Consider the following 14,443-nt stretch of genomic DNA (forward strand, 5'->3'; position numbering starts at 1 on the left):
TATAAGAGAATCTCAAGCAGGCTCTACCCCTAGCATGAAGCCTGACGCAGGGCTCAATCCCATGACCCTGGGATAATGGCTGAAATCAAGAGTTGGACACTTAACCAGCTCAGCCACCCAGGCACCCCCAATCCTATCTTTTAAAAGGGATCTGATAACATGCATATTAGCTGAGGGAGCGGGAATGGGGGGAAGCAGGGTGCAAAGTGTAAAAGATTATGAGCATTTGGTTAAGAAGTGACGAGCACTGTTTCATATTTCATATTGTCCTATTTATTCACAACAATCCCAGGAGTATGTTGTATAATGAATATTTTATAGATAAGGAAATGCTCACGGTCATAGTCAAGAAGTCAAAACTTTGTTATGTGAATCCCTGTGTTCAGTCTCCAAAGTCTGGAAGCTCTTTCTGCTAGCTTATAATGAGAGTGGGAGATAAATCCTAGGTGTTAGGGATACAGCCCCCTTACATTCTGGTTCGGTAAAGTGGCTTAGCTGGGTGGGGATCTAAACTGGCAGGGCACATCTCCCACAAGGTCATTCTTGCTGGAAACATCAGCAGTATTTAGCTTTTCATTTTGACTGCGACTCTCTGGCCTGCCTTAGACCTAACTCTGGCCATCCTTGATACTGATACCACTTTTGTACATTCACCTGAATGAGGGAGACTAACCTGGAAAAAGAAACCGAGAACAGGCAGATTCCACAACCCTCTCTGTTTCCACCTCTGTCCATACCATCTGTAATATGGAGAGGTGGACTACAAAAATGGCGTGTGTGTAGTGGGAGACAGTTGTGTGAGGAATAAGAAACAGAAGTGGGAAACAGGTGACCTTGGAAGGGAACACATTTGCTGTTTTTCAGAGAAATTTCCACCACTCACCCATCACACTGTTGTTTGTCTAGTAGTAATACTGAATTTATACTAAACTAGTCTCTCATTTCCACCAAGTGTAGTACAACAGGATCAGGGGATCAGAGCCAGACAAATGTGCTGATCTTAACCCTGTCATTTACTGGCTGTGGCCTATCTTGGTCACATTACTGATTTCTTTCAGTCTTTGTTTCCTTATGTGTAAAACTGACTAAAAATACTTCCGGAATTATGTGAAATAATATATGGGAAGCATTTTGCATTATTCCTGGCACAGACAGTGATCAATAAATAGAAGTTTCCCTCCTTTCTTTGTATCTAGGGACTTTTATCTCCAAGATCGGGGTTAGTCTACTGGGACTCTGAGACACACAAAAGGGCCAAGGCCACTGGCCTAAGCAATGTGAACTTCAGGTCAAATTGTAACGAGATGCTTTAAGGACACATCATAGGCATCACCGTTCTGCAATCCTTACACCTTATCCTGTCTTGGCAATCTCAACCCCCGGCTCAAACTCTGAGTAATCCCTGTTCTCTCCGCCTTCCCACCTCAACCTGCTTACAGGGAAGAGACTTATCAACTTATTCACACTAAGGTACAAATGACAGATTATACTTCTTTTTCCACAAATACCTGGTTTTTAATATGGGACCCACACTTATGCCAAAGGCATAAATCTGTAATTACTGAACGTCAGAACTCACTAAGAGTGTTCTCTAGCAAACTGGAAGGACCTCACACAGACAGCCACCTCCTCTGTAACATCACCACGATACCACAGACCCATGAACACAACGTTCTAGTTAACTAAGTCAGCATTTCATCAGAAAAGCACCATAAAGAAATGTTCTAGCTGGCATGGCCCAGAAGCTTGGAAAGGTGAGGAGGAACTGGATTAACTATTTGGTAATCCTGGTTCAGCTTTAGCAAGATTCTGCAAGTTCTATACAATGGTAACATTCAGATACTAAAAGCACAGCTTTGGATTTTGGGGTCCAGAATGGTAACATAGGAAGACCCTGAATGCACCTCATCCATGGACACGCCACATCTACACTTATTTATAGAGTGATTCCTCCTGAAGGACTGCGGACTGACAGAACAGCTTCAGCACAACAAAAGACCGCATGGAGAATAGCAAGAAAGACAGACAGACAGTGACGATGGAAACTGCTACCTCTGAAACTGTGTACTGGAGTGGGAAGGGACAGCACCAGGGACTGTGAGCAGGTTGGGGTTTAAAAACACACAACTAAAATAGCCCCAGGACTCAACTAAACGGCCGGGGAGCAGACAGAACCCTCTGAGTGGAAGGGGCTGGTGAGAGCGCCCACAGTTTACATTCCCCCTCCATCTCGTAGCACAGACAGGAGCGTAGCTGACCTGCCATCTCAGCAATGGGACCGGGCCCGTCTCACACCAGCCCAAGCTGTGCCATCAAGGTCCAGCAGGGTGTACCCCTGGTCAGCGTTCACTACAGCTGTAGCTGCCTTACCAAGGTGACACAAGCAGAGAGCACCCTGGAGCATACCAGGCCTGCACCACTTCAGCTCCAGATGACCTGTTAGAGCAACCCCAGTGCAGAGTGCGCAGGCACCTCCTGGCTCCCGCCTCCACTGGCTTCAACTGCCCTGCCAGGGTGCCCTCTGTACTGGGCACCCCAGGACACCCCAGGCTGCACCTACTTCAGCTTAGCTGTCCTGCCAGGCTGCCCTTCGCACAGTGAGCCCCAGGACAGTCCTGGTCTACGCTCACTTCGGCACTAGGTGTCTTGCCACGGCATCCTCTGTGCAGAGAGCCCCAGGACCTCCTGGCTTACACCTACCTCAGCTTCAGCTGTCCTATCGGCAGCCCTCTGTGCTGACAGCTCTGGGGCTGCCGCAGCCCACGCCCTCTTCGGTTCCAGCCATCCCACCGGGGAAGCCCCAGCATGAAGTATCCCAGGACCTCCAACCCATGGCAATCACAGCTCTAGCCAGCCAGCCAGTCACCAGGCACACACAGTATACACAGGGGGTGACCACACACAAGACCATTCCTGTGAGTTTAGAAATAGTTGTGCTGCCTAATTCATGGAAACAAAAGAAGTCCAGCAAAATGAGAAGACAGAGGAAGACGCTCGGAATGAAAGAACAAGATAAAATATTAGAAAAAGAACTAAATGAAACAGAGATAAGCAAATATGCCTGATAAAAAGTTTAAGTAATGATCATAAAGATGCCCATGGATCAGAGAGAAGGGTAGAAGAACTCAGTGAGAACTTCAACAAGAGAAAGAAAATATTAAAAAGAGCCAATCAGAGTTGAAGAATACAACAACTAAAATGAAAAATACACTAGAGGGAATCACCAGTAGGTTAGCAGATGAAGAACAGATCAGCAATGTGGAATACTGGATAATGGAAAGCACGCAAGCTGAATAGTAAAAAGAAAAAAAGAATTTAAAAAAACGAGGATACGTTAAGGGGATCTCTTAGACAACATCAACTGAACAAACATTCACATTACAGAGGTCCCAGAAGGAAAAGAGAGAGAGAAGGGAGGAGAAAACTTACCTGAAGAAATGATAACTGGAAATTTCCCTAACCTGGGGAAGGAAACAGACATCCAGGTTCAAGAAACAAAGAGAATTCCAAACAAGATGAACCCAAGGATGTCCACACCATGACAAATAATAATTTAAATGTTAAAGATTAAAGATAAAGAGAGAATTTTAAAAGCAGTAAGAGAGAAGGAAACAGTTACATATAGGAGAACCCCATAAAGCTATCAGATGGTTTTTCAGGAGAAACTGTGCAGGCCAGAAGGGAGTGGCATGATACATACAAAGAACCGAAAGAAAAAGCCTACAACCAAGAATATTCTACCCAGCAAGGTTATCATTCACAACCGAAGGAGAGAGACTGAGTTTCCCAACAGAAACAAAAATTAAAGGAGTTCATCACCACTAAACTGGCCTTGTAAGAAATGTTCAGGGAACTTCTTAAAGTGGAAAAGAAAAGGAAATAATTAGAAAAAACTTATAAATGAGAAGATGTAAAATAGGGATATATATAGACATAAAATGTGGCAGAGAGAATATAATAGAAGTTTTTATGTGTTTAGTTTAAACTAGGGGCGCCTGGGTGGCGCAGTCGGTTAAGCGTCCGACTTCAGCCAGGTCATGATCTCGCGGTCCGTGAGTTCGAGCCCCGCGTCAGGCTCTGGGCTGATGGCTCAGAGCCTGGAGCCTGCTTCCGATTCTGTGTCTCCCTCTCTCTCTGCCCCTCCCCCGTTCATGCTCTGTCTCTCTCTGTCCCAAAAATAAAATAAATGTTGAAAAAAAAAAATTAAACTAAAGTGACTATCAACTTAATATAAACTAATACATACTGAGGATGTTAATTACAAACCTTACGGTAACCACAAACCCAAAACCTATAATAGCTACACAAAAAATAGAAAGAAAGGTAAGAATAACAGTAAAGACAGGCATCAATCAAAAGGAAAGCGAGCAAGAAGAAAGGAGCAAGAAGAGCTACAAAAACAACCAGAAAGCAATGAATAAGAGGGCAATATATATTTAGCTATTAATAATTACTTTAAATGTAAATGGTCTAAACGTTGCAATTAAAAGACATAGGGAGGGGATGCCTGGGTGGCTCAGCCAGTTAAACGTCTGACTTCAGCTCAGGTCATGATCTTGTGGTTCGTGAATTCGAGCCCTGTGTCGGATTCTGTGCTGACAGCTCAGAGCCTAGAACCTGCTTCAGATTCTGTGTCTCCCTCGCTCTCTGCCCCTCCTCACTTACACTCTGTCTCCCTCAAAAATGAACATTTAAAAAATTAAAAAAAAAAAAAAGACACAGGGTGGTGAAATGGATAAAAAACAAGACTCATCTATAGGCTGCCTATAAGAGACTCACTTCAGTCCCAAACACACATACAGACTGAAAAGTGAAAGGAAGGAAAAAGATATATCGTGCAAATGAAAGTGAAAAAATAAAGCTGAGGTAGCAAAACTCAGACAAAGGAGACTTTATAAAATAAAGACTGTAACAAGACAAAGAAGGGCATGAAATAATGATAAAGAGGTCAGTCCAACAAGAGGATATAACAATTGTAAACATCTATGCACCCAACATTGAAGCACCTAAATATATAAAGCAAATAGTAACAGACATAAAGGGAGAAATTGAGAGTAGTACAATAATAGTACAGGACTTTAACATCCCAGTTACCTCAATGGATAGATCACCCAGGCATAAAATCAATAAGGAAACAGCATCTTTGAATAACACATTAGACCAGATAGACTTAACAGATATAGAAAGACCATTCCATCCCCAAACAATAGAATAACATTCTTTTCAAGTGCACATGGAACATTCTCCAAGATAGATCATATGTCAGGCTGAAAAACAAGTCTCAATAAATTTAAGAAGACTGAAGTGCTATCATGCATCTTTTCTGACTATAAAGCTGTGAAACTAGAAATCATAAGTAAAAAAACTAGAAAAAACTCACAAACATGTAGAAGCTAAACAACATGTTACTCAAAGACCAACAGGTCAATGAGGAAATACAAAATACATGGAAACAAATGAAAATAAAACACAATGGTCCAAAATCTTTGGGACACAGGGAAAGCAGTTCAAAGAGGGAAATTTATACTATTACAGGCCTACCTTAAGAAACAAGAAAAAGCTCCAAAAAAAAAAAATCTAATCTTATACCTAAAGGAAGTAGAAAAAGAAAGAACAACGTCCACAGTTAGTAGAAGGAAGGCAATAATGAGGATCAGAGCAGAAATAAGTAGAGCCCAAAATGCAATAGAAAAGATCAAAAAAATAAAGAGCTAGTTCTTTGAAAAGAAACAAAAACGATAAATCTTTAGGCATCAAGAATAAGAAGGAGAAGACCCAAATAAGTAAAATCAGAAATCAAAGAGGAAAAGTAACAAGGAACATCACAGAAATACAAAGGATTCTAAGAGGATACTATGAAAAATTATATGCCAACCAATTGGACAACCTAGAAGAAATGGATAAATTCCTAGAAACATACAAACAAAAGTGATCATGAAGAAATAGAAAATCTGAACATACCAATTACTAGTAATGAAAGAGAATTGGTAGTTAAAAAAACTCCCAACAAACAAAAGTCCAGGATCAGATGGATTCACAGGTAAATTCTACCAAATATTTAAAGAAGAATTAATATCTATTCTCCATAAACTATTCCACAAAATAGAAGAGAAAGTTTCCAAATATGTTCTATGAGGTCAGCATTACTCTGATTTCAAAGCCAGACAAAAGCACCACACACATACACACACAAATTATCGGCCAATATCCCCGACATGAAACATCCCTGAACATGAAAGCAAAAGTCCTCAACAAAGTATTAGCAAACCACATTATACAATACATTAAAAGGATCAGTCACCACAATCAATTGGGATTTATTCTAGGGATGCAAGGATGGTTATATATTCACAAATCAATCAGCATAATACACCATGTTAACAAAATGAAGGATAAAAATATGATCATCTCAACAGATGCAGAAAAAGCATTTGACAGAGTATAATATCTATTCATGATAAAAACCCTGAACAAAATCGGTTTAGAAGGAACATACCTCTAAACACAATGAAGGATATAAAAAACTCACAGCTAACATTATAGTCAGTTGTGAAAAACTGAGGTCTCCTAAGATCAAGAACAAGACACGGATATCCACTCTCACCCCTTTTATTCAACACTGTAGTGGACGTCCTAGCCACAGCAGACAAAGAAAAGAAATAAAAGGCGTCTAAGTTGATAAGGACGAAGTTAAACTGTCACTATTTGCAGATGACATGATACTATACATAGAAAACCCTAAAGACTCCACCGAAAAGCTATCAGAAGTAATAAACGAATTCAGTAAAGTCACATGATACAAAATCAATATACAGAAATCAGTTGTGTTTCCACATACTAACAACAAAATATCAGAAAGAGAAATTAAGAAAACAATTCCACTTAAAGTCGTACCAAAAAAAAATAATTAGGAATAAACTTAACCAAGGAGGTGAAAGATTTACACTCTGAAAACTATAAAACGCTGATGAAAGAAACTGAGGACGATACAAACAAATGGAACAATATTCCATGCTCCTGAATTGGAAGAATTAATATTGTTAAAATATCCATATTCCCAAAGCAATCTACAGATTCACTTCAATCCCTATCAAAATAACAACAGCATTTTTCACAGGACTAGAACAAATAATCCTAAAATTTGTATGGAACCATAAATGACCCCAAATAGCCAGAGCAATCTTGTGAAGGAACAACACTGGAGGTATCACAGTCCTAGATTTCAAGGTATACTACAAATCTGTAGTAATCAAAAGAGTACAGGACTGGCACAAAAACAGACACACAAATCAATGGAACAGAATGGAGAGCCCAGAAATAAACCCATGCTTAAATTGTCCATTAATCTATGACAAAGGAGGCAAGAATATACACTGGGGCAAAGACAGTCTCTTCAACAAATGGTGCTGGGAAAACCAGACAGCTACATGTAAAAGAATGAAACTGGACCCCTTTCTCACATCACACACAAAAATAAACTCAAAATGGATTAAAGATCTAAATATGAGATCTGGGGGGCACCTCAGTGTGAGCCACTGTTAAGTGTCAGCCACAGTTAAGTGCCTGACTCTTGCTTTTGGCTCCAGTCATCTCATGGTTCATGGGTTTGAGCCCCATGTCCAACGCTACACTGGCAGCACAGAGCCTGCTAGGGATTCTCTCTCTCTCTCTCTCTCTCTCTGCTCCTCCCCAGTTCACATGCGTGCACACGTGTGCTCTCTCTCTCTCAAAATAAATACATAAACATTTAAATGTGAAGTCTGAAACCACAAAACTCCTAAAAGAAAACATAGGCAATAATCTCTGTGACATCCGCCTTAGCAACATTTTTCTAGAAATGTCTCCACGACAAGGCAAACAAAAGCAAAAGCAAAAGCAAACTACTGGGACTATACCAAAATAAAAAGCTTTTGCACAGCAAAGGAAACCATTAACAAAATAAAAAGGCAACCTACTGAATGGGAGAAGATATTTGCAGTTGACATTTCTGATGGGTTAGTATCTAAAATATATAAAGAACGGATACAACTCAACAGCCAAAAGCCAAATAATCTGATTAAAAATGGGCAGAGGACCTAAATAGACATTTTTGCAAAGAAGATAGACAGATGGCCAACAGACACATGAAAAGATGTTCAATATCACTAAATCATTAGGGAAATGCAAATCAAAACCACAATGAGATATCACCTTGCACCTGTCAGAATGACTAGAATCAAAAAGACAAGAAATAACAAATGTTGGTGAGAATGTGGAGGAAAAGGAATCTTCATGCTCTCTTGGTGGGAATGTAAATTGGTGCAGCTACCCTGAAAAACAGTATGGAAGTTCCTCAAAAAATTAAAAATATAAATACCATATGATCCAGAAATTCCACTACTGGGTATTTATCCCCAAAGATGAAAACATCTAATTTGAAAAGATACATGCACCCCTATGTTTACTGTAGCATTATTTACAATACCCAAGCTGTGGAAGCAACCCAAATGTCATACATAGATGAATGGACAAAGAAGATGTCACACACACACACACACACACACACACACACACACACACACACACACTGAAGTACTACTCAGCCATAAAAAAGAATGAGACCTTGCCATTTGCAACAACATGGATGGACCTACAAGGTATTAGGTAAAATGAGTCAGGTAAAATGATTTCAATGACATGTAGAATCTAAAAAACAAAACAAAACAAAACAAAACAAAACAAACAAAAGCAGAAACAGACCATAAATACAGAGAACTGATAGACGCTAGAAAGGGAGGGGATGGGCAAAGTGTGTGAAGGGGAGCGGGAGATACAGGCATCCAGTTATGGAATGACTAAGTCACAGGACAGCATGTCAATGGTGTTGTAATACAGTTGTATGGTGACAGATGGTAGCTACACTTGTGTCGAGTACAGCATGACGTATAGCGCTGTAGAATCACTATGTTGTATACGTGAAACTACTGTCACACTGTAACTATACTTCAGTAAAAAGCAGAACAAAAGCAGCTTTCCTAAAACTTCCAATATCAAGTTATATTGGAAGAAGATTTGTGGATCCAAGCAAAGCTCACCCTAGATAAACAGATTATTCATACCTTTCCCCTGAATTATAATTTATAATCTAATTTCTCTCCATTAGAGACAAGAATGGAATATATTCCAAGGTGCTTGGCAATAATATGTCACCCTACATTTACTAACTGACAACTGCATGGCTCTACAGTAGGAAATGGTTTACATGGATGATGTAGTTGTTAAAACATTCAAAAGGTAGGGGCATCTGGGTGGCTCAGTCAGTAGAGCGTCTGACTCTTGATTTCTGCTCAGGTCATGATCTCGGAGTCATGAGATAGAGCCCCATGTCGGGCTCCACGCTGGGTGTGGAACCTTTTTAAGATTCTCTCTCTCTTGGGGCGCCTGGGTGGCTCAGTCGGTTAAGCAGCCGACTTCAGCTCAGGTCATGATCTCGCGTTCCGTGGGTTCGAGCCCCACGTCGGGCTCTGTGCTGACAGCTCAGAGCCTGGAGCCTGTTTCAGATTCTGTGTCTCCCTCTCTCTGACCCTCTCCCATTCATGCTGTGTCTCTCTCTGTCTCAAAAATAAATAAACATTAAAAAAAATTTAAAAAAAAAAGATTCTCTTTCTCTTCATCTCTCTCTGCCCCTCCCCTGCACACACATGCTCTCTCTCCCAAAATAAACAAACATTAAAAAAACAATCAACAAGCTACATATTATAATTCTTACTTTGCAGATGATGGAACAAAAGCTTTGAGAGGTTAAGTACCTTGCCCAAGGTCACTCAAAATGTGGCGGGAACAGGATTTGAACCAGGTCTATATGACTTCAAATTCTGTGTCTTTCCTCTAGAATGTCTTGCTCCCCATATCATCTATTGTTAAGATGCAATTCTGAAAGGCTATCATTGGAATAAATTTCTACATCATTTAAATTCTAGTACCCTTCAGATCACTAGCCATTTTAGTACTGCTTATATTTGAATTTATAGTAGCTACCATATTCATCACTTAATCAAAATTTTCAAATGCATTTTAGGTCAGGCAGTAACGACATCTTTACGGAATTCTATAAATTCCTTAAGTTACGTTGGGATAAATAACATTTTATGTTGCACGGGAAACTCTTACATTCTTCTAAGGCTGTACATTTTTATGCATCAGTCACGTCATAATTCCTAACTCGGTCTTCATTACATAGCTTTTCTAGCGTTAACATAATATCCAGCTAAACCAATAATGAAGCACATCAATGCATTCATCTCAGTGTCTAACAAATTTAAATCACACTATACTAACACCGACACCACCAAACTCTGTACACTCTAACAGGTTCCCTGACTGACTCGTATGCAGTAATTTTAAACGTAAGGCATTTGAAAACATAATGCAAACAAAACAAGGACAGCCTTGCATTCCTTAGAGACAACAGAAATGATCAAATTTTCCAGGCACCAGTTCTGAGGGAGTGTTTTGCACTCTGCACAAAGAGCACCAGGCCCCGAGAGGGGGTGGAGTGCTGCACAGCCTGGTTTCCAAGCCTGGCTCTGACTGATACCAGCCAACTCACTGAACTTTTCTAAGCCTTCGACTAAACGAACTCCATGGCGTTCTCTGTATTTGTAATGGAAAGCCAAGGAAAAAAGAAGGTTCATACTCCTTCAGAACACAGGGACATGAAGACTTGGTTGTGTCGATTGGGAAAGACCAGGTCGGCCATCTCCAGTGAGTCCCCACAAGGCAGCCCTGGCTAATTTGGTACAGGCTTTTGTCTGGTACCTAGTCTTGTAGGCTCAGAAACTCAAGGTGATCATATATATTTCTCGAGAGTGACATTATAATACCAAGTTCATAAAACTGATGGATAAAAGCAGACTGACAACAGTCTATAGTAAGTAGGAGATATAATGATCATAGAGTAGGTGACCAACACTCTCTTTTCTGGTAACATACCTATACTGGAAACGAAACATAATTAGGATGCTGATGAGAAAGAAACCAGAACAAGTGGAGTGGGTTAGGTGAACGGAGTACTGAATGCAGAGTTAAGCCATTTGTTGAATCCTCTACAATTAAGATGACGCTGCTAACTGACAAGAACATTAAATGTCTAGTTAGTGGGGGGCCCCCTCATTTCAAACCAGTGCTTAGATGGACCTGAGCAACTTCCACCTCTTTGAGTCTTTTTCCAGGTGTCTATCTCTCTCTCTCAGAGGGAAGAAAAGTGAGTGAGCTAGTGAGCAGAGGGAGAGACAGAGAGAATCTTAAGCAGGCTCTATGCTCAGTGCTGAGCCAGACGCAGGGCTCAATCTCACAACCCTGGGATCATGACCTGAGGTGAAATCAAGAGTCAGATGCTCAGCCAACTGAGCCAGGTGTCTCTTTTTGAAGGTTTTGCATATTTCTGTTCAGATATAAATGGTGATTTTAAAGTCACTTCCTAAGACACAGTCTTATTTTTTCATTTACAAGTTCTTAAAGGATACTAGATTACAGCCCCAGTATACTGATAACAATTTATATAATAGGTGCTTTGGGAAGATAAAATAAATGGGAAGATGTTTCCTGTCCTGAGTTATGGAACTACAAAGTAATATATACATGTGATATACATAAAATTACACAATAAAGCATTCTAGTCTGACACTCTCCAATATTCAGCCATTGGCAGTGATTGGTTAGATGGTAATGATTGTAACAACAGTCTTTCTTGATTCTTCCTAATCAAAAGCTGTAATCGGCCCCCATGGGAAATTCTCAACATGTTCTCCCTCCATAAACCTGAGGGGCTAATAGGAAATGTATCATTGACATTTTGATTTTTTTAACCCATATTTTTGGTATTTATTACCTGCAAGACTTAAAGAAACACTATTACTGTTCTGTAACAGAGGAGATGAAATTAGAGGAACTCTAACACCTTATGAACAATTAGGGATTTTTAAATCTACTGCAAAACTCTGGAATCACAGACATTTCACTTTTTCAGAAAGCTTTTAGTTAGAATGTATATTCGGAAAATACAACTAAAATGCCAACTCACAATGATATTAATAGTATTTTCAGATTTTAAACTGCCACGTGAGGTTATTTCAAGCTATTACAGTCCAGCGAACATTTTGCAATTACCTATTTAACAGAGGCAAGCCAGTGTATCACAATAAAAGCTAAGCATGATATTTTCAGCTTCCTCATTCTTCCAGTGACTTCTATGGATTAGGCTGGGATGAAGTCTGTGTGTTTTGGTTCTTTTAACAAGGGCCTGTTACCAACTTACTTAAATTTAAGTTATAAACGCTTATTTCCTATATGTGTAATTGGATGAAAATATTCAAATTGTGATTTATTTTAATATTGTTTTTAAGCCTCGGGGCACCTGGATGGCTCAGTTGGTTGAGCACCCAACTCTTGATATTGGCTCAGGTCATGATCCCAAGGTTGTGGGATCGAGCCCCACATTGGGCTTGGTGATGAGCATGGAACCTGCTTAACTTTCTCTCTCTCTCTCTCTCTCTCTCTCCTCTGTCCCTCTTTCCAACTTGTGTGGTCTCTCTAAAATAAAAAGAAAAATGTCTTTTTAAGCCTCAACAAAGATAAATGTTGATTCATGGTATAAAGTATACTTGTGAAGTTCAAGCATACCTATTTTGAAAACCTGTTTTTATTATTTGAAAATGGTAATAGTGGCCTGAAGGCAAAAAATTTAACTTTCATAGCAATTACCTTGAGAAGAAGTATAAACATGAGCATAATTTATAACCTCACTGTTGGACACTAACTTGTGTTTTCTTGTAACGACACTGCCATGTGGCATGTTTTACATCAAGACAATGATGTTAAAAAAGTAAAAATAGCCTGTATCTGGGCACTTTCTAAAATCAACTTTTTATATCATGTCCATAGTATTTCATTTTCTGAAATTCCTGTTAGTTCACAAGATCCTAAGGAAATTAAGAGAGAACTTTAACAACCCCTAACTTATAAAAGAGATATATATATATATATGTGTGTGTGTGTGTATACACGTATATATACATATGTGTGTATATATATATACACATATATATGTGTGTGTATATATATACGCACATACATGTATATATATATATGAAGTTTGACATCTTAAGAGTATTTGAAGCATCTGGACGAGGCCCAGAAATTATCAGTACATTAGTCAATAAGACACAGAAAGCCTGTGAGCAGGAAGAAGAAAAGATTAAAAAGGATAACTTAACATCTATCTTTCTGTGACATTTTAATGTACTGGGAAGGATCCACCCTGCCGCTTTCCTCTTCTACAAAGGATAGGATAATGGGGGATAATTTAAGTGAAGATCTTCAGTTGGTAAGGTCAAATGTTATTTAAGGCTCTCCAGTGAGCTTAGGCTAGAGCTTTACTACCTTTTCCACTAAAATGTCCCCAAGAGCAACCAACAGTAAGCAGGGGTGGAAGCCACCCAGGGGTGGCTAAGCTCCCCCATAATGCACCCACATAAAAATGTTTAATATAAAAATGTTTTCTGTCCATTACTACTGGGTAAAGGTGATGTTCTAGGAAGATGTTTAGCATATTCCTGTCTAGTTCAGGAGAGCAGGCCTGGGTGACCGAGGGAGATCCCTTCCAGCAGCAGGCCTGGTTCTATAGCCATGTGACACAGCACAAAGTAATCTGTGAGGTAACTGGCTTAATGATCCTATTCTAGCCTTACTTTACAAGAACTTTCATTACCGTATTCTTCTGCATATTTTGGTTAAAAAAATCCAAGTCTGGCTCTTATGCACTTTAGCACTTACACAGAGCTTTGGATTCTACAAAGCGTTCTGTCACACACTACTGCATGGCATCCCGACAATCCTGTTTTTCAGAAAGAAAATTCTGTGATGTTCAAGTATTTGCAGATAATCGGTAAGCAAAGCAGCCATGATGGAGACCCAAGACTCCTAAGTTCACACTCCATTTCTCTCTACTCCGCTCTGCTTCCCTGGGACCAGGCATAGGATCACTTAACATGTGATGAGACGGACTCTGACCTTAGGAAAGCCCAGGGTTACGAAGACCCAGAACCAACAGCAAGCAGAAATGTGGACAGGTGAACATGGCCACCCCCAGTTCAGTTCTAAACCTGACAAATGGTTTACCGAGAAGGTCAGATTGGTGATTAGTTTCTGGCAATTTAAAAGCTTTCTTGATTATTTTGATGGCGGTGAGTACAGTGATGTGTTGCTTTTAATTAGATGTATGCAGAACCTCTGTCCAATGTCTACCAAGCCTGCAATGAGAGTTATGGAGCAGCTTGCCTTTTTATTTTTATTTTTGTTTTGGCATTGGCTTTTCGTGTTCCTTAAATAAAAACAAATCAACAAAAGCACCCTCCAAACCAATGGATTGAGAGAGTAGTCAGTCTCCTGAGCAACTAATTAAGCT

At 39.8% G+C, this 14,443-nt stretch overlaps 1 protein-coding gene across 3 annotated transcripts in view; it reads right to left on the reverse strand.

Annotated features, from left to right (window-relative positions):
• Nucleotides 1–14,443, reverse strand: part of CHN1 (chimerin 1) — a 204,998-nt gene that overhangs the window by 53,387 nt on the left and 137,168 nt on the right. The gene's annotated exons all lie outside the window — the stretch shown is intronic.

This window comes from Lynx canadensis, chromosome C1 (assembly GCF_007474595.2).
Source record: "Lynx canadensis isolate LIC74 chromosome C1, mLynCan4.pri.v2, whole genome shotgun sequence".
Classification (NCBI taxonomy): domain Eukaryota; kingdom Metazoa; phylum Chordata; class Mammalia; order Carnivora; family Felidae; genus Lynx; species Lynx canadensis.